This window comes from Polistes dominula, unplaced genomic scaffold (genome assembly GCF_049000335.1).
Source record: "Polistes dominula isolate Pdom_NZ unplaced genomic scaffold, Pdom_raw_medaka contig_74, whole genome shotgun sequence".
NCBI classification, from domain to species: Eukaryota; Metazoa; Arthropoda; class Insecta; order Hymenoptera; family Vespidae; genus Polistes; species Polistes dominula.
In genome coordinates, this window is record NW_028300953.1 from 541078 (window position 1) to 562572 (window position 21495).

At 40.7% G+C, this 21495-nt stretch overlaps 1 protein-coding gene across 3 annotated transcripts in view; it reads right to left on the minus strand.

Moving 5' to 3' along the window:
• hth (Meis homeobox homothorax) overlaps window positions 1-21495 on the minus strand; it is a 359920-nt gene that overhangs the window by 104823 nt on the left and 233602 nt on the right. The gene's annotated exons all lie outside the window — the stretch shown is intronic.

A 21495-nucleotide genomic window follows, 5' to 3' on the forward strand; every position in this document is an offset into this window, starting at 1 on the left:
TAATTAACGTGTGTTAACCAGGTGGGATGTATTTCTTGAAAGCTAAAGGTACAAACCTTTGTACTTAAATAAAATAATATATAAATATATTAATACAAAATATATATATATTTTATAGTTTTTTAATTTATTTTAAGCATAAATAAAATAAATAAATAATAGAAATAGCAGCATAATTAAAAAGGTAATTCCCCGGTTAACAGGTTAATTACAATAATATAACAATTACTCAACACTTTGAAATAAACCCGAATCTCAGTTTTAGTGACCTATCAGAACGTCATATGCATCTTTGCCCAAACAAATGCATGACGTACTAGCACGTCAATGGGTTAAACGTGCACGTGGTAGAGAAATACAAAGAAAAAGTGTAATTTAAAAAGAAAAAAATTCATTTTTATTTTTATCTCACTTTGTTGTAATTCATTTGGTAAAAAAAGATGTGTTGTAAGGAGTAAGATAACGATGGCGTCGTCAATGATGGCGCCATCCATACCAACGAACGAAGACCTAGCATAATTATCAGGACGACGATATGGGAAAGACGAGACTCCTCTCTTTCGCGATCGATACGAGAACGCGGATCGTTTTCGAAACCGCATCTCGTGTACGCGCTCTCCCGTTCCGTAATTACACGCATCGCTCGTTCGGTTCGCCGGTAATGGTTACGTGTAACGAGTGTGAGTGAGCGCGTGTAGGTACACCACTACTCTTTCTCTTCTATCCTCCTTTTTAAACTTTTATCCGATTTTTTTGTTATTTTACCTGAGATAAATCTTGTTCGAGGTAGGCCACGAGCGCGTACAACTCTTTCCCTTTTTTCCTTTTTTTATTTATTTTTTCTATAAGTTTTTTCTTTCTTTAAAAAACCACAAAGATAAAATATCATCTAATCGTTCGATGTTATTTAACACGCACATTGACAAGCGAATAAAACAGCTGCAACCTATACTTATATTCACCTAGACTTATAAAAAAAGAAAAAAATTATTTAAAAAAATTCATTATAAAATCATTTTGATCGTTAGGTAACATTGAAAAGTAAGAATAAGAAACTCAAAGAAAAAAACATATCTCGAGGAAGTGTAGTTGCTTGTTTTAGCGATAGTACAAAGTCGGCAAAGTAACAAAGTAGCAAAAGGACGAATAGGACGGGCACGTGTGCGCGCATGTGTCGCAAAAGCAACGCGCGCGAGCGCAAGCGCGTCGAGTCGGCCACCACCACCACCATCAGCATCACCAACCACCACTACCACGAAAAGGAAAGGTTGTACGAATACACACACACGTTTAAGAACGCACGCCCACACACTCGACGACAAATACTGGCGAGAGACGGGAGGCAGGTGCTCCGCGCGCCATTGGCCACCTCCTCACCAACATGGCCGTACCCCTTTTCCTCGGCAAGTCTCTCTCTCACTCTCACTCACACATATACACTCACACACTATCTTTCTCTCACTTGCATGGGCCAACGTTAACGCACCACGAGCAACGGATCGAGCTGTCTGCAGAACGTGTAAAGGGTAAGCGCGCCTTTTCCTTTTACCCTCCTCCTCCCCTCGCGGTCCTCCCACTCCTTCTTCACTCGATTTCCTCTTCGATCAATTCTACGAGATATCGACGATGACAATATCATTTGATTTCAAATTAACATTTATTATTTTCTATCATTATTTCATTTAAAAAAAAAAATATATACATTTCAAATTATTCGCATCGCTTATTCCTTATCTCTGAATGTATTTGTTAAATGGGTGTGTAAATTAAACACAGAACATTTATTATTACCCATCACATTAGTTATTATTCGTTTCTATACTTATTATCATCGTTTCGGCATATTAATTTATTATCAGCGTAACCTATTTGTTATCATTATTAATCATTAATTATTTATCTTCTTTAGATAGAGAGAAAGAGAAAGAAGGAAGAGGAGGGAGACGATTTATTATCCGATTACCCAATTTTAATGTTATTTATCATAGAATTTATATCCCACCACCCCAATCGTGAGTTCTTTCGAACGTAAACGAAATTCGTGCATTTATCTTTCTTTTTTGCGAACTATTTTCAAACGTACAACAAAGAAAGAGAAAAATAAAAAGAAAAATCGTGTTTTGGTCGAAGGTAAGGATCAAGAAAGCAACGCGGACCAATAATTATCGTTGTGTTACGCTAGTTCGCGAGGGCATACGAAAAAGATACGGCATCTTTGAGGAGAAGGGTGCACCACCAACTGCTCGTAGAATTTCTCTTCTCGCACCATATACACACACACACACACACACACACACACACACACACACACACCGGTAATGGCAGACTCGCTCTGACCAAAGCAATTAGAAGTACGAGGTAAACACAGAGCAGTGCTCGTTCAGTTCTCTCGAACGAGGCCATTCGTGGAGAAGAGGAAGAAGAACAAGAACAAGAAGAAGAAGAAGAAGGTAGATGAGGATATGGAGGATGAGGTGGAAGAGGAGAGGAGGACTATGGCGTTATTTTCATCTCGCTCGACGTAAAGGCTGTAATTAAATATTCCGTGAGGAAGAGGGGAAAGAAGAGGGGGACCTTCCTTCGAGTTGTTTCTTATCTATTTTCTTCCTTTTTTTCTCTTAATTCCTCCATCTTTCTCTTTCTCTCTCTCTCTTGTTCTTTCGACCAAAAAAATATATCGACTTTGGTAATCTTGTCTGTTTCTTAGCTAAAAACAAAACAAAAAAGAAAATAAGTAACAAATAAGATCGAGTTAGAAACGAAACGCGTGCCTCCTCTCCATTTCGGATGGACGAGTGAACGAAGAATGGTTTTGAAAAGCTAAAATGGAAGAGAGAGAGATGAAAAGGTGGGAGGGGTGGGTGGGGATGCACCCCGGGGATTTAAGTTTCTATAAATCATCTGAGTGGCTCGAGAAACTCAGCCTACCATTTACGAGGCTCGAAGTAGAAGCAGAACCCGTAGGACCCACGTAAGGCCCTACTCTCTCTCTCTCTCTCTCTCTCTCTCTCTTTTTCTTTCTGTATCTCTTTCTGTTCCTTGTCTCATCTCGCTTCTTTGTATTTAACGGCGAGACCTTTTAACGACGACAAAGTATTCACGAAGGTTGAAACTCGTGGTCGAACATCCACTACTACTTCTCATTCTTTCTTTCTTTCGTTATTTCTTTATTTCTTTCTTCTTTGCTTTCTCTCATTGGCGAAGAGAGAAGAACTATCGGCCCAACATGGTGGAAGACGTCCGTCGTCGTCTTCGGCATAAATTATCGTCGTGCCTTCTTCTTCGAGTTTACTGTTGCTTCTCGGAACGAACGAATAAACACGAAGGTAGGAAAGAAGAAACCCTTTCATTCTTTCTTAACATCGAAGAACTTACTTAGTTCGCTTATTACTCGTGCCAGAAAGGTAATATAAATTTTCGCATTAGTTTGAAAACTAACTTTTACCCCTACGAAATTTTCTATAAACTTTCTCTCAAACGATTCGTACAAATTTTACCATCCGCAAATCAGCTCAAACTTTATCAAACCTCGGCAAAACTTTACAACCGCGTTCCGTACAAATTTTCCGAAATGTTCCCTTAGCCAAAAGTATCGATCGAACGTGAAAGCCCCTGTCCCCCCTACTACCACCCCCTTTTCCCATGCACCGAATCGTTCCATTCGATGCAAACGTGAGACATTAAAAATACAGGCGAGTGCCGACGTCCGTCGTGTCGCTCCATTTCCGAATTTCCAGAACAAAAGCTACCAACTAAAAATAACAAAAAATATATACATATATATATATATATCACACATACACATATATATGTATATATAAAAGAAGGAAAGAAACGATGTAACATAAAAGAGTGTGCACGCAGCACATAACAAAAACGGTTCGAAAATTTGGAAGCGGGAAGCTGGGCCGCGCCAGGGTTCTCTCTGGCTTTCATCTCGTTCGGGTCGTTCCTCGCGTACGGCAGCTCCGCAGGCAATAACAGGCTTTTCGGTAATGCAAAGAGTAATTAACATTCCTGTTTTAATTACAGCTTCTGCCCAAGCCACCCTCTTTATTTTCACCACCCCCTTCCGTACCATTAGCCGACGTCCGTGGTGCTGCTGCTGTTGCTGCTGCTGTTGCTACTGCTACTCCTCTCTCGCTCGTTTTACCATACATGTCTCTTTTTCTATATATATATATTTATATGTGTATGTGTATGTGTAGGATCTATATAGATTCGTATATACTCGTATGTATTACCAACACACGAGGTAACCTTTGAAAACCTGAACCAACGCGCGACTCTCTATGTGCACCGGACAGCCTGGAGGTTTTTACTTTTTGGCACGAGCGCGGCTTTACAATTAACGGAATTAATATCCAATCTCTTGTTTCTCATGGTGTTCTCGTTGATACTCTGAACAAGATATACATATATTCTCTTACTACCTGGGCGTACAAAAAACGACCGAATTCTTAACGATTTGTTAAAGTTCATAAAGGTTGTACCTATGCACGTTAACAGAAAAAAAAAACGAAAGATTAAATAAAATTGCACAAAATGATATTAGAAAACCTTGTAGAATAATAAAAAAGATCTGTTCGTTTGGTCGCCAAAATTGAAAGAAAAATAAAAGCAAACGTACGAAATTAAAACCGTGCAGGAAAGTGTAATACACGAATGGACACGCGTTGCGGCTCACTAGAAACGCATACACTCGGACAGGAACACGTAGACGCGTCAGTCTCGTGTACCGTATACCGCATCCGATCCGGATTTCCGTGCGCGGACACCCGTATGACCTTGCGTGCGTTTCAGCAGGACGTGTGCTCCGCCAGAAGCCGCGTATGCACGCTCATCATATCGATTCCCTCTTCTCTTCATCCTCTTTCTCTCACACACATACACGTACATAACACACTAGCTCTCGAATCCTCCGTTAGACTCGATTCGCAACACCGAGTATCGTTCACTTATACACATACAAGCATACTCGATAGAAAATACACCATGAAATTGTTTCAATTTTCCCCAAATCTTTTGAAATTATACGCGCTTACCGCGTGCACTCGATGTTCCTGCGTATTCTTCTAGGTAGTTTTTTTTTTTTACCTTTCTTTTTCTAAAATTTTTCCCAATTTTTAGAGTCGAACTTTGAAATATGCCGATAGGATGATACTCTTGCATCTGCTGCAACGAGTTAACCCAGATCGATAAATAACGCGACTATTTTTTCTGTTCCTGTTAGTGCACTCTTAAATAATAATTATTCGAATAATAATTACCTTTAATTTAAACAATATACCACATTAATTAAATTTAGTATTTAAATAATAATTCATTTGTGTAAACATAAAAAATTATTGTAAAAGAATTTTCATTTGATATTTCGTTTCACGAGCATCACAAATTAAATTTGTTTTAATTATGAAATAATATTAGAATTAGAGTCAATCAAAATAAGAATAAGAATAATAATTTAATTTTTTGTTTGTTGGTATTATGTAGCACCCTCCACGTGGTAAAACATGGATCGATACTACTTACGATTTATTGAATTTATTTTGCAACTATCGTAACATAAATATTACCATTCCAATGGCTGCATATTTTACAACGGGTTCTCATGCATTTTAATTTCTAACGAGTCTTCCTCAGACCAAAAAAAAAAGAAAAAAGGAAAAATACTCCTCCTTCCTATCGCAAAAGTTGTCGAAATTATTCAGTTGACCGATTTTAACCGACTCACCCTGCACAAACTACATCAACGTGTACGAAAAAATTCCCCCATTCTCGATTTTCCGCGAGACGTGAGATTTCGTTTCTGCGTTTTCTCTATCTATCTATCTCTCCCTTTCTTTCATACACATTCACACAAATACACACACACAAGTTAACTGTTCGCGAGAAAAGGACGACGAAGGATTCAGAGGCTCGAAAGGGCGCCGTTCGAGTAGTTCGTTCGATCGTTAATCTTCCGAATCGAATCTCGAGTGCCTCGAGACGATTGGAAAAGGAGAACTGTACCCTCCCAACCAACCCCCTCCTCCTCCTCCTCCTTCTCCTCCACCTTTCTTCATTCTTTCTTTCTTTCTTTTCGCTTTCGAGAGATCGACGTTTGGTTTCTCCACAGATCGTTGTCGTCAATGGCGAGCAGAAAGGTTCGTCGAGGTCGAAAGCTCTTCTCTGCTGCTATGGAAAGGGAGTCCGAAAGGGTAGACGAAAGATGAGGTGGAGAAGGGAAAAGGGAGAGGAGGAGGGTCGAGCGGTCGGAGGTTCCATTTTGTTTCTCTGCCGGCGTGTGGCGGCGCGATAGCAGCGGCACTCTGTCAGAGCGTGACGTTATCACGACACCCCTTCTACTACCTAGCCAGGGGGTGCTACTCCTTCCACACCCCCTTCCTTCCCTTCATCCTCTCTTCCGGCACCCCCTACGGGTACAACGTGGATCAAGCCGGTGTTCGCCTGACTCGTTGCCGTGTTGTTTTCTCTCTTTCTTTTTCTCTTTCTATCACCTTCTCTTTACCTTTCATTTCCTCCTCCTCCTCTTCTTCTTCTTCCTCCTCTTCTTCTTCTTCTTCTTCTCTTTCTCCTTTACCACCTTCACCATTTCGGAAAAGAACGTAGCAAGACGAAAGCTAGCAACGTGCCAACGATAAGATTGTACAACAAGCAGAGGGAGCCTGGAATTTCATGGTGAAACGCTGAAAACGTTTTTGCATTCCAAAGGAGTGCTCGCTTACTCTCCTTTCTTTCTTTCTTTCTCTTTCATTCTTTTTTATCTCGCACTCCAGTGGAAGAGAACCTTAATGCACCAAAAAGATTCGTTCGTGAAACGAAGCAATTACGTGATAAGCGATCGCGAAGAAAACGGTGAATAATACGAGACGTTTCTTTCCTTGGATGATAGAAAGCGAGTGGAAAGTACGTTTGTTTGAGTCCACTTCGCGTGCACCTCTTTCTTTTTATTATTTTTTTTGTCCAGGATAAGACTAAAGTCACGATTGCCTACTTACTTTTAAAATAAACGTCCTTCGAATGGAATGAAAATATTTCCGTTAAGGATAACATCGTTAAGAGTATTTTTTCGCAGCATGTGAACACACATAGCACACGCATAAAAGAATATACTTGTAACCCTCCTATAATATGGTAGATAGGTTCCTAGAAAATGAATTGCATACAACAAATTGGTTGTATGGGACTCAGAGTCAGTACAAAAAAGGGGGGTTAGAAATACAGGACGGCTGTAGAAGTACAATGATTTTTTCAAAGGAAACCGTGTTATAGGATGCCGTGTTGTAGGAGGGATACCTGTATGTATGTATAAAAGCTTTAGGTGTCGCGTATTTTTACAAACGAGTATTGAAAAAGTTAAACAGAGAAAATAAGGATACGATAGGGTGAAAGGGAAAGCGAATTCTATAGGTGTATATAACATGTATATGATTTCGGATCGTAGCCAAGAACATTTCAGAGATCCCTCTCGGATCTAACCAGGTATGCAGGCAGCGAGTTGAAAATAAGCAGCGACACGCCATCAACATAGCATCGCATAGCGAAGGGAAGCTCGCGTTTGACTTTTTTGCCAGCTGGCAGCCTGTTATAGCGGCAGATGATCTCCGTGCCGAGACTCCTAGCCTCCTCCTCACTCTCCCCCTAACCTCCTCCACCTTTTCTTCTTCTTCTTCTACTTCACCCTCACACCACCTTCTATTCCTTCTTTCTCTTCATCTTTATCTTCGTTTGTTCCTTCATCTTCTTTTCTAACCGATCTTTCTTTTTCTCTCACTCTCAGTTCCTTTTATTCCGACACCTTATTTTCTCGACTCCATCATTTCTCGGAGCCTCGTGTTCCACCATAGAGATCGTAAAAACACACCACCACCACCACCACCACTTTTGTGCTCCCTCTGAGGAATAATATCGTCGTAGTGAGTATAACCTTGCACCGAGGTTAGGGTAGAACGTTGAGAAAAAAGGTGCCGTTTTCTAGTGAATAGGGGAAATATAAGTGAGGAGAAAAAATGAATGCAAGACTTTATCGAGACACAAGTTGATGGAAGAACTATTTCACGATTGAGTGGTATTGATTTGAAAATGTATTTGTTATAGTAATTGCAATAGTATAATAGTAGTAGTAGTAGTAGTAGTAGTAGTGGTAATAGAAAAACGGGGTGACACATTAAATCTTTTCTTTCGTAGAATTGAATTTAATGAAACAACAACGTTGATTAATTGTCATCGATGCATTTAGAATTCACGTAATTCAAAAGTAATCGCAAATCCGAAGAAATAATTCATTCCCTGACCGGCGTCGTGGCAATTAATTATTCGAGTCATCGAATGCAGGACATTAATATATATATGTATATATACATATATATAAATTGTATATATAACCAATCGAATGATTTGTAATATCCAATGCATACCTAATTTCTAGTTACTAAATTACTCCTCGAATTTATATCAGCGTAGTTATAAATGCGACGTAAACTTGTAATACGAAAGGGGTGAAACAACGAAAATAATAATCAACCGATCGATTGCCAATTGAAAATTAATGATACAAAATAAAATAAAATTGAAGAAAAGAATCGTGTTTCTTCGATATCATAGTTACAAACGCGAGAAACGATCGTAATCATGTAAGGATCGTAAAGATGTCCCGTGGACATTCACAAAGATATTATCCGATGACACGAACACGCCAACGATATCCTGAACCAGATCGAAGAAACAGGAATCTGCTTGAGCTTCTCCTCGAGAGCTCGAGATCGACGAGCTTGTCACCGTTAAAGAAAGGGGTAAACGAATAAAAAGAAAAAGAAAAGAAGTAAAAGGTTTCCGATGGTTCTCGCTAGTTCACGTATGCGGGACCAGAAAATGTACGATCTCTATCGGATTCTCGAAAACCTGTTGGGAAGGAAGGGTCCCTGCTGTACGCGTTTCTCATCACCGTTCCATCAACGATCGGATAGAAAGAGAAAAGAAATCTCTTTAGGTAGAATCGCGTCAAATATTCTCTCGAAAGAAAGAAAGAAAAAAAATGGAAAAGATAGTGAGAGAGAAAGAGATAGAAGTTTTCTTTCTTCCGAGAAACTCACTGGGACCGCGACGAAGGTTGTTAGTATCTGTTTTAAACCGAAATAATTAATCAGAGTGAGCCGACCGTTTCGCCGGCGGCGTCTCTTCCTTGTATTCCATCTTTCTATCCTTCTCTCTCTCTTGTGAGCTTACCATCGTCGGTATCCATTACATTATACATCACTGCGGATACTCGAATTCTAATTTATTCACGAGCAACTCTTCGGGAACGAAAATTCTGTCCACATCGGAGTCCCTATTCTCTCTCTTTCCCCCACCCCTACCACCCTTCTATTCTTCTTCTTCTTCTTCTGGTCGTAGCTCGACAACCTTTGCCCGTTCCGTCGTTCCTATAAATCTTTCGGGCGTTCCGTAATTGTCGCGATCCTCGCTCACGAAAAGACAACGACAACTACAACGACAACAACGACGAAAGAAAAAGGAATATCCCTAAGTTTAGAAATAAATACAAAAGTTCCTAAAAAAAAGGATTAGATTCCTAATACAATTTCTATTCAAATCATAATAATAAAAATGAAATAATTATGGGATTTTATAAAAGAATAATAAAAAAAACTCAAACGGATAGTAGTTGAATTGAAATGGAAACGAAATGTGGAACAACAGAGGAGTGTTAGTGTTCGGTAGCATCAAGGCTGATTCGCAGAGATGGTTCCGGAGCTGGTTGGTGGTTTGGTGGTGGTTCAAGAGACGCTAAGCCCGTAGATACGGAGAAGCACCTGTGTCCCTGCTCCGCCCCCGGCCAAACCGACGACTAGATCGATGCCATGGCTCGGTTCTCTCTCTATGTGTGTCTATATGTGTATGTGTGTGTTTCTGTCTCTCTTTTGGCAATATCTCTCTGCGCATCTCCGCAACGGGTTCTCACGGCAAACAATGCACCGCGCGACGCCCTCGAAAACATCCACTTCTCGTGTCGCGGCGGGAGCACACAGCTAGGCACTGTCGCTTTTCAAATTTATCTTCCGCAAAAGCTTGGCCGATTCACCGGCGAACAACCAGACGACGACGACGACGACGACGACGACGACGACGACGACGACGACGACGACGACGACGACGACGACGACGACGACGACGACGACGACGACGACGACGACGACGACTACGACGACGAGAACGACGAGGTTGGCGATTCGGGGCCCCATCCAAGTGACATTCAACCTTCTTTCTTTTCTTATTTCTTACTCCGATTCTCCATTCCTTTTTTTATCTTCCTTTCTTCTTCTCTTTCTTACAAAGCCGACGAGTACTTTCTCCTTTTAACTTTAACTGAAGAGAGTTACTTTTTCTTTTTTTCGGTATGCCTGGTACTACAAGAGATCGAGGTAACCGGCTGGTAATTTAGTGTCCCAGCTGTCTACCAATAGTACGGACGATTCGTTACCCTTGTTTTGACGTTTATCCGTAACGAAAAAAAGAAACAAAAAATAACACAAAAAGAACATCCCTCGAATCGTACAATTGGAATGGATTTAAATAAAAGATTTAATAATATCGTTCTAAGTTTGTAAAGATAATAATGATATGAAATAATCGATGAAATTTAACGTAAGAAAAGAAAAAAGATAGAATACGATGGGGGAATATATAAATGTTGGGTCCAGCAAGGAGAAGAACTTCTTTGGTAATCTCCCGCGCAATAATCCCAAAGAAAAGAGGGCCAGAGATTAACGCAGCGTCTATAAATCAGAAGCTTAGCGTTTCTCTTCTCGTTCTCAACGAACAGAGTCCTACGAAGTAGTCCGACGAAGAATCCTCTCATCGCCGAGGCGGATTTAATTAACTTTCGCGAGTCCCGCTCGTAAAGAAAGAAACGACGTTCGGCCATCGTCAAGGCTCACTCCTCCTCTTTTCTTGAACTTTCTTAAAATCGAATCGAGAGGGGAACGCGAGAAATTCTCAAAGAGTCGCGGATTAACGCGTTATGCCACCCGTTAAAAGCTCAAAACCACTCCACCATTTTCTTCTTCTTCTTCTTCTTTTTTCTTGATCTAACTGTTATTATTATTATTATTGTTATTATTATTTCTGTGAAAGATAGGTAATCGAAGAAGAGGCAAGGATCGACGAGGAACATTCCAACGATCTATCTATCTCGTACTCGTCGAGAGAATCGAGATGGGGAAGGAGATAACCGAGTTCAGCTCGAATGGAATTTGATTGGCCGTTTGCCCGTCTTCGTTGTCGTCGTCCACCTCGTTCTCGTCGTCTCGATTCCTATCCGATTTCTCAAGCGGACAACAACCAACTCGAGAAACCGAAAATTAACGCGATTCCTAACATTCTCTTCTTGTTAGTTGGAAAGAAAAATATCTTCTCAGTTATTTTTTTCTTTTTTTTTTCTAATATTTATTTGATCGATACGAACGATTAGATTGGAATGAATAAATGTTTGAGAAAACATTCACAAATCTTAAAAATGTAAGATAGGTAGAAGAGGAAATTTCATTCGAATTCGGGAGGAAAGGTGGTCACTTTGAGAGAAGCCATCTTTCGAATTTCTGATATCAAATGGTAGGATATCTATCGACTGTTGGTACTATATGGGAAAAGAGATTCCTCGTGTGGTCCCTTCGAATCGAGTCCTTCCGCGTTTCTTAATCGATACCGTCTCCTCCTAGTCCTGGGGATAAACTCAGGATAAATGTCTCGGAAATATAGTAAGCGCGTGGTGCGGTGCTCACCGGAAATGGAAGCTTGCGGTCGGATACGGATATGTATTTCGTTTGGTTCGGCGAATTTTCCTTCCCCTTCCCCCTCCTCCTCCCATTCTTCCCACTCACTAAGACGAAAAACAGTTTTTGATATCCGGAGGGTTCTTTTTCCTTCATTTCTTTCTTTCTTTCGTTGTCAAGTGGACGAAAAGGTATATCGTAAGCTTGGCTATCTTTCAAGGTCAAATTCTGTAGACACCCACGTTATACCGCGTGCTCGAAGCGTGGCGAGTCACAAAAGGGTTCGCCGAGCGTATCATCGTCGAACAAAGGGCTGCTTGTCCAAACAGAATCTTACGAGGCGCGTCTTCGACGATACGTGGAATATCGCTTGACTTCTTCTTCTTCTTCTTCTTCTTCTTACCTTTCAAGGAAGTGAGTGTTAAGAAATGAGTATTCCTTGATCGATCGATCGAAATTAGTTTCCAAGCGTGAAAACGCAAGAAAGAAAGAAAAGAAAGTAGTCGTCTCTTCAAAGTTCTCTTCTTCGCCTACTTCTTTTGTTGAGAGTTAAAAGAACTGGTATTTCTATAGAAAAGGTACACACTATCTGTTCTTTCATCAGGTACGTTACCGATACGCTTGTTTAACATTTCTTATGCAATATTTAATGCTGCACCCCCTCCCCCAACCTTTTATTATAAACGAACGTCATTTAGAAAACTTTCAACCTTTTACGCTCCCTGATAAGAGTTTCCAAGTCTAAAGTATTTAGAAGCCAAAAAGTATGATAGGAAAGTACTCTTTTATGTGAACAATAAAAAAAGATAAACTTAGCAAAGTGTTCTTTCGCTGGACTGATCTTTTAAAGAGTTATTTTTAAAACAATCAAAAGAACTTGAAAATAAAAGCAAATAAAAACAAAGAAAAAGATAGATAGATGAGTAAGAAGAGAAATAAGACAAGTCCCGTTGGCCACAGATTTCACTGTATCGTATCCCGATCGATTCTTCTCGCATGATTAACTCAACCGTAAGATACTCTCTAACAATGTAAACCAAACAGGTAGTTCGGCTTCACGATGCATACTCAAGGCGCCCGTGTAATCTTATACGAAGAGGCAAGAAGTAAAGAGAAACACAGGACGAAAAGAAAGAAAGAAAGAAATAAAGAACCAAGAGAAAAACGAGGAGTAGGAGGAGGAGACAAGAAACGGGACGCGGTGCACCGACATTGGCTCTGCTCTGAAGAATATTATACGGACCGTCTCGGATTACGCGCCGAACTACCTTCGAACGCATCGTCGATGATCCTCCCACGCTGAAGAAAATAACTCTGTCGATAAATAAATAAAAAAAGAATCTCACCTTTCAAGAATCAACACAATCAAGGTAAAAAAAAGGGTCATTAAGGATTTCCAGAAATTAATCAATTTCGTCGAAACGAAAGGAATGTTCGTTCAGTTTGAGAAGAAGACGATAACTCATGTCTCGTTCCCGTTTGCTATCGTGGATCAAACTAAAAGAGAAGAGTGAGAGAGAAGGATATTCCTTAGCGTTAGCGAGAACAAGGATGATGGTTTTTGCCTTTGCAACGTATTGCGAGAAGTCGCCGCGGCACATTCCGCTTGTCTCTTACGAGTGAGAACGAGGCGGGCACTTCGTGGCCCGTTCAAGCTCGAAGACCGTAGAAAACATCCGTGGACCGTGCCGGCTCATCAACGCCTCCGACTCTCTACCGCGAAACCCATTGGCGCCCCGGGACAATGCCATCTGCATTCCGATCCTACCAGAGAGAGAGAGAGAGAGAGAGAGAGAAAGAGAAAGAAAAAGACTTAAGAAGTGAATCTTTTCAACCGGACTCGTTTCTTCTTTCTTGTTCCTTGCCCACGAACCACAACCACGCGATTCTCTCGCTTCCGTTCATCTTTTTCTTCATTTTATTTTATTCTTATCATTGATACTCTCTTATTTTTTGTATTATCATCTAACAAATCTAAATGGGAGAGGGCTTTTGTATAAAAAAAAAACATTGTTTTGTTTGTTAATTAACGTAGCCAGTAAATTTCATGAGATACGATTTTCTTCGAGAGCATCTTTCATGACCCACTTTCCAACTGAGAGATGAGGTGGATAAAATCCGAGAAATGAAGAGAGAGAGAGAGGAAGAGAGAGAATATTTGAGAAAGGGGGAAAACAGAGACAGCGATGAAACGCGGCGTGGAACGTTTAAAGCCGAGTGCGTGATTTATCAGCGCGGCGCCGACGTCGCGCTCGTTGAATTTCAGCGAGCGAGCGTAAATGAAGCGTCTAACGACAATTTCGCCCGTTCAAGAAGAAGAAGACGGTGTCTGTTTGGGCGAGCTAAGGTTGGGGGAAAGAAGCTAAGTTGGAGGTAGAAGTTGATGCTGCTGCTGCTTGGGGAATACGAGCACCCTATTGCACCCATCCCTCTCCTTATCTCTGCTTCTCTTACTCTTACTCTTTATACTTTCCAAGAATCTTATATTACTCTCCATTCTCTCTATTCATCTTTTTCTCATAAGATTATCTCATCTTCCTTTTTGATAAATGCTCAAATTTATTCTATTTATCAAAGATTTATCAGCGACTCTTTTTTCATCAAATCGAAATGAGAAAACACAACACACACACAAACATAATATAATATTACATTTCAAATCTACGCTAGAATCGTGTAAAAAAAAATATCCAATAGAAAGATAAAAATTCACCTGCTACCAACAGACATTTTCCTACAGTTTCTCCTAGATAAAAGAAAGAAAAATACGTGAAATAAAGTAAGAAAGAACGAAAAAGGTAGAAGAAAAAATTCTGGATGGAAAAGTTCGTCGCGTAGCTAGCTAACACGTAGAAAAAGATAAAAATAGAGTTGACAAGAGAGAAAAAGATAGAAAAAGAGAGAATGAGAGAGAGAGAGGGAAAATGCAGTTTGATACGAAGGAATGAAGAAACGAGCAAGAGAGAGAGAGAAAGGAACAAGGGAGAGTTCTCTGTTTCTCTCTCACTTGCAGTAGAAGCTCGGCTTGGTAGGTGGACGACAAGGGTTGGGGGTTGGGAGTTGAGGGTTGGGAGGTAAAGGGAAAGAGAGAAGGGCGCTCACGGAGATTTATGACAGGCGTTAAGCAGTAATGAAATTGCTCGTTGCTCGTTCCTCGTAGGGGAATGGGAAGAGCCGGTGGAAGCCGTTCAGGAGCTTTCGAGACTGAGAGAAGACTCGTCGTCGTCGTCGTCGTCGTCGTAGGGGTTGTTAGGTGCAGTTCGCAGTAGATGGTGTGACGTAGTAGCACGAAGACACCAAAGCTTCGTGTGTTCTCTTGGTACCTTTATCTACCTATATGGAGGTTTCGCAATTACCTTGTGACACTGCTCTTATGTATTAAACGCCATTTTCTTACCATTTTAATATATAAACGAATCGTTCCATTTTTTCTAACGTATAAATAATTAAAATTAAATATAGTTTAGTAGGTATGCTTGATTTCAGATCGATAAAATAGTGGTACTAGCATATCGAGGAGAGAACTCTAGCGATACGATTCCATCTAAGCAACCTGAAAGAGAAAGAGAAAGAGAGAGAGAGAGAGGTAGAGAAGAAACGTCTCTTAAATCATAGTGCTTCGAGTGACGTGCCGGCAGATAGGAAGGAGATAAGACGACGACGAAGACGAAGACGAAGACGACGACTACTACTACTACGAGAGGAAAGGAAAACGAAGTAAGGAATGAAGAAGGAACGATGGTGGAACGATGGTGGAACGATGGAACGAACGAGCGGCACGGCTCGCGCCTATCAAAGGAACTCCATCGGAGTTCCTCGGAGCTACGAGTGTCCAAGCTACGGCGTCAATGTCAACGGCCTAATCATGACTAATGGTTCCTTGCTAGCGTTCATCCTTCTCCACCTCTCTCTGAAGCACAAACTAAAGTAAAAGAAGTGCGTTCTCTCGCACAAATACACGTGAACTTACTTCTACTTCAACTTCTTCTTTTTCTTACGTTTTAAAACGTGTGTACGCGTCAGGGTTGCACGTACGGCGAGTAATGCGCTGGTATAATCGTGCGTGTACTCTACGATGAAAAAGGAAAAAGGTAAAAATGAGAAAGGGCGCAAAGGGTCCCAACGTCGAGAGATAGGCTCTTTGTAAAATCGTTATTTCTCGTACGTAAACGCGTTAGTAGTACGTTTACCTACAGTGACGCTTTTGCAAAAGGAGCGAAAGTCGATCCCTATCTTCGTCGTGTTCTTTCTACACGCTCGACGATTCCACAGAGAGTCGACTTTGATTTTGACTTTTATTTCGAAAGAGAGTGAGAGAGAAAGATTTTTATCCAATTAGCATGCACAACGTCGCGGAATTTTTTTCTACCGATATAATCTCCCCGTAACGCGGGCCCATATCTCGCGATATTACGATTAATACAATTTGACGTCGGCATTCCGAACGAACGAACGAATGAACGAACGAATTCGAACGAGCGTGCCGTCACGATGTCCCTCGAGCGAGACTCCTCCTCGAACACGAATGAATCCTGATTATCCAACGGAGATACGTCTTGCCGATAGAAAGTCGGAATTTTTCGTTCTCCCATCCTTCTTTACCTTTTATTTTATTTTCGTTTATTTTTGTATTCCCCTTTTATTAATACGCTGGGACGTTTTATCCTTTCGTCCGACCGTACACACATTCTCCCCGTTCTTCTTGTTTTTATTATTTTGGTTTTTTTTTGTTTCTCATATTCTCGCTCTTTCTTCTCTCATCAACAAATTTCAATGCGATACCTAATTAAACGGTAATTTTGTCGAACGACACCCATCGTTAGGTTCTCCTCTACCTGTAAATGCCGTAACGCAATATCTCGGCTTACGCTATTTACGTAACACGTTACGTTCTATACGGAAGGCTGCTTTAAGTAGCTACGTCAGAATTATATATCCATTATGGCCGGGCGTTAATTTGGTGTGAACAGAGACTTGTGCGTGTACAAGAGAAAGAGAGAGAGAGAGAGGTTTGACGATTACAGTACAATCTAGGGTCCCCGTTGCTCGTATTTTAATTAATGGCCTCTCCCTGCCATTAGAATTCTTCGATACTAATTATTACGCAAGAGACCTTGCATGAGACGCCGCCTCTTACGTAAATATACATATATATATATATACATCTATCTACAATAATATCTACTCAAGAGATATTAGATCGTTCGGGAAGTTAAATTTTCATTGAATATCCTCTTTATATGATTTATTTTTCCAAACCAATGATGTACTACATTACTTACAAGAAAGAAACCTATCATCTTATCGAATGATTACTATCTTATTATGAATTTCAAAAGATTCTTTTTAAACTATTCGAAAAAAAAATAATATGAAAAAGAGAAGAAAAAATAAAGACAGACACGTAATTCCGTCACGTTAGCTGGTAGAGAAGAAACGTTTCTGAATTCCCAGCAGATCGAGTGCCACTGCTATAGGCGATTCGGATGAGCCAAAGACGAAGTGGAAGAGAGATAGTAGTTTGAGAATATATATATGTGTGTGTGTGTGTGTGAGAGAGAAAGAGAGAGTGGGATTGCTTATATAGAGATGGTCGACCGTGATATAAGATCCTTCGGATCCCGTAGGAAATCCCAGGAACGGATCTATCTTACCCCGAGGGATAGCGTAGGTGGTAGGAATCGTGGGGAGAGGGGTAAGGAGAGAAGGTGGTTCACCTGTCAGCCTGAATTAAAGGATGGTCGAGGTCGCGAGCGTGCACAGAGGGTTGAGAGAAGAGTAGGTGATGCTAGTTCTACTCGTGCTGGTTTCTACCCATTTCGTGGATTCTCCGATGAATCTAAGAGATGAAGAAAAAGAGAGAAAGACGTTGTTTTGACGTTCACCAACCAAGAGAATCCTTCGTCGTATATTTTATTAGGATTTTCAAAAGGTTTCCTTGTTCCCTATCTTTTTTTTCTCCCTTTTCCCCGATCATAGTTCATATAGAAGAAACTAATACGCTAATGGAAGAAGATGATAATATTCAAAGGAAAAATTCCATGTATTTATGCATGTAACGGAACTTAAGTAGATTGCGTTTAAAATTCATCCAAGTGGAATTGGTAAGTCGGAAATGACGGTTAACGTCTCAATTCCTTAGCTAAAAGAGAGAGGACTAGTACTATTTCGAATTGTAACGAATGCTCGGTGATTAATGTTGCTAGCCTATTATAGTAAACAACAGAAAACCGCAGGTATTTGTAAGCTTTTCCGTACTACCTCTCGTGGAAAAGATTCAACGATTGAACAGCAAGGTGAAGGGAATTGCTTTCCTTATATATATAGAAATAGAAGATTCGATCGTCTTAGAGAGACAAAATTACTCTCGTCGAAGAAGGTATATAGTTGAGGGGGTGGGAAAGGGGGAGAATACTCTTTTCTTTACTTGCAGTTTACGCATCGTCGTGAGAGATAGAAGAGTCAAGATGAGAAGAACACGAAGGGATAGTCGGTCCGCTCGGAAGTCGCCATGTAAGGACAAAGAAATAAGCAAAAGGACGAGCTTGGAAAAGGAGGAGATGAAGAAGAAGAAGAAGAAGAAGAAGAAGAAGGAGGAGGAGGAGGAGGAGTAAGAGACGGGGAACGATACCGTCTGTGAAGACCGTGAAATCCGGATCCACTCTAAGCTTCGTTCGGTCGGCGACTCTCTTTCTCTCTTTTCTCTTCTCTTCTCTTCTCGACTCGTCTCTCGCAGCAGACTTCCAATCCGATAAAAGGAGGATGCACGGAGAAGCGCGAAGAGACGCGCGTAGCGAATCGCCTTGCCGGTTCGTTCGCCTCGCTACTTCGTTACCGTACGAAAGAAGAGAGACACACACACTTACATACACACGGAGAGAGAGCAAAAGGATACCAAAGGAGCCGCAAAAATCGAAATACGAGTACCTCAGAACGTGCACGCGTGTCCCTTCCACATGGTTTACCTGAGAAAAAAATATCGCGGTAGGTGGATGGAAGATTAACATAATAAGGAGACCAAAGATACTACTACTACTATTACTACATACTTTATGATGATCATCCTATCTTCTCTATCACTGATTTTTGAAAAAAAAAAAAAAACATTTTCATTATTTTATATACGATATTAATCAATGCTTTGTTAATTAACGAGAATACCAAATATATCTCCATCCGAAAGTTTAACAAGCACGTTACCCGCCTGTTTCCGCTTGCGGTTCTCGATCGTTCGCTACTCGGCTGTAAATAATTCGTTTAGAATACGCGTTCCGCTGTTTTGTTTCACGCGTATATCAAGTACCGCCAGTGATAGTGGGTGTATATATATATTGCTTGTGTGTGTGTGTTAGTTTCATGGCGCAAAATTCCCGTTGGCCTATCTTTTGTTCGCGATAGGTATGCTAATTAGTGTCGACGTGTAAACGCGCGTTGCGATATTAATAATGCACGATTATCGGAACCGCTCGTCCACGTTGGGGAAAAGGAAAGAATAGGACCGAAATATCATCAAAAAAGCATACTCTTCCTCTTGTCTCTGTCTCTTCACCAATATTCCTATTATAAAATCAACGCTGTCGGAAATACGTTCTAATATTAAATCGCATATCGAATGGTTCAGATAAAATATTCATGGACGAGTTAAAGTAGTTCAACATAAAACCAAAGCAATTTCATATTTAAAATCTTGACTCTCATGAAATATAAAAAGAAAACAAAGGGTAGACAACATAAGGAAGCAAAGTAACATATCGTATCTCATTGCCGGTTGACCGAAAATTCCCTTGAACCAGTTTCCAACGTATCGCGACGAATCATTCTGCGGCCACTGTAAAAGTGTTTAATGTATTGTGAATAATATAATCCTCGAGCCGTATCCTATCCGTAGGAGCGTTACCCTATTGCTGCGGGGAGCCGATAGGAAAAGGGCCGAAAGAGAAAAAGAAAAACAAAAAAAAAGAGGAAGAGGCAGATGAAAGCGGAGAGCGAGGAGTCGAGACATCAAGTATTGATGCCTTCTACATGTTACTCGTAGCAACGTATGCACAGGTACTAACACACACGTACACTAAACATCGTAGCAACGCATACGCATAATACAGAGGGAAGTACGATAGCCTCTAATGCCAAGCCGGTGTACATCGTGTCTGGATGTCCAGCACTCTCCTTAATGGGGTGCCACTGATATCCTCTCCTCCCTCATTCTACACATACATACATGAGTGTGTATGTTCGGTGGACAGGATCGTGTCCAGGACGATCTCCAAGGAAGAAGCTATTTTTCTTGAATTTTTTTTTCTTTCTTTCTTCGTGTCATCAAAGTACTTCTTTCTCCTTCGTTAAGCTTCTCGTACCTCATCTTTCAAATACCCGCACCCCCCTCCTCTCTTTCTTTTATTCTTTTATTTTATTTCTTTCTTTTTTCTACTTCTACTTCTTCTTATCTCCGACTAGACGACGCCTAGGAAAGAATTTAGCAGTCTACCGGGAATCGCGGGTAAAGCACACCTTAATGGGATTGCCATTCGCGGAAGAATCATTAACGTCATTCGAATCTAAAGAGAATGATACCTCGTCGTCGTCGTCGCTGGTTGGTTGGTTAGTTAGTTGTATGTTGGATGAACTAAAACGCGTTTTGCCCATCATGCTCCTATTTACGAGATTTGCTCCATAAATCTGTGACATTCTCGACTGCATGCTTGAAAATCTCAAACACGTGATAATTGTGATTTAGTTAGATACGAGTTAACCATATTTATCCTGAATGATTATAATTTGTCAAACGATATTTATTGTATATATATATATAAAATGAAAAATATAAATGAAAGGGATAGGAACGTGAGAGATTTTCAAGTCAAGAGAAACGAGAAAGGTACTGAGAAATTCTAATGAGTGACCGGACGTTAATACCCAGGCTCATCGCGTATGAGTATGCGATGATAGGAGTGTTGCCATCCCTTGGTATTCATTCCTCTACTCTGGTTGGACGAAAGGGATATAATACGTATCCTGCTTTAAACCTATGAATGCATATTCAAGATACGAATGTTTTAAATCCCGCTAGGATTACCAGTCGACGAGGAGCTCTTCTACTTTCCAGAATACAAGAGAGAAAGAGAGAGAGAGAAAAAAAAAGGAAGAAAAAGAGATTGGGGATGGAATCATTAAACTGGTGCGAATGAGTTTTATCATTTTCCATATCGACATAGAAAAGAAAGAGAATTCCAAAGAGAGGAGGACGACGAGGAGGAGGATGCGATGAGATTCAAAAATAGAAAAAGAAAAGCAAAAAAAAAAACAAAGAGAGAAAGAAAAGAAAAAAGAGAGGGAGATGGTGAGGGTGAGGGATTAACGGCGATAAATTTCGCAAAAATAGGGGCTTACTCTGTCGCTGGGCGACAGTCTAATCCTGAGGCCGCGCACCTCTCCCTTTAAACGCAGAGATGGGGGCGACTCGCCATAGGATTCGTCGAGTCTCTCTCGCGAGAAACGATACGACTATACCTTTCTTTCTTTTTCTTTTTATTCTCTTTCTCTCTTGCGAATCGCCAGCCATCGCAGAAGAATTCGCTGGTGTGGATCTGTGTGTGTTTGTGTGTGTGTGAGTGGGTGCCCGTACTTTTTGCAATTATCTACTCGGCTCTTAAGGATATTGCTCGTTTTTTAATCGTACGAACGTCCGAGTTTCCTCTTTCTTTTCCCTCCTTCTTCACCTCCT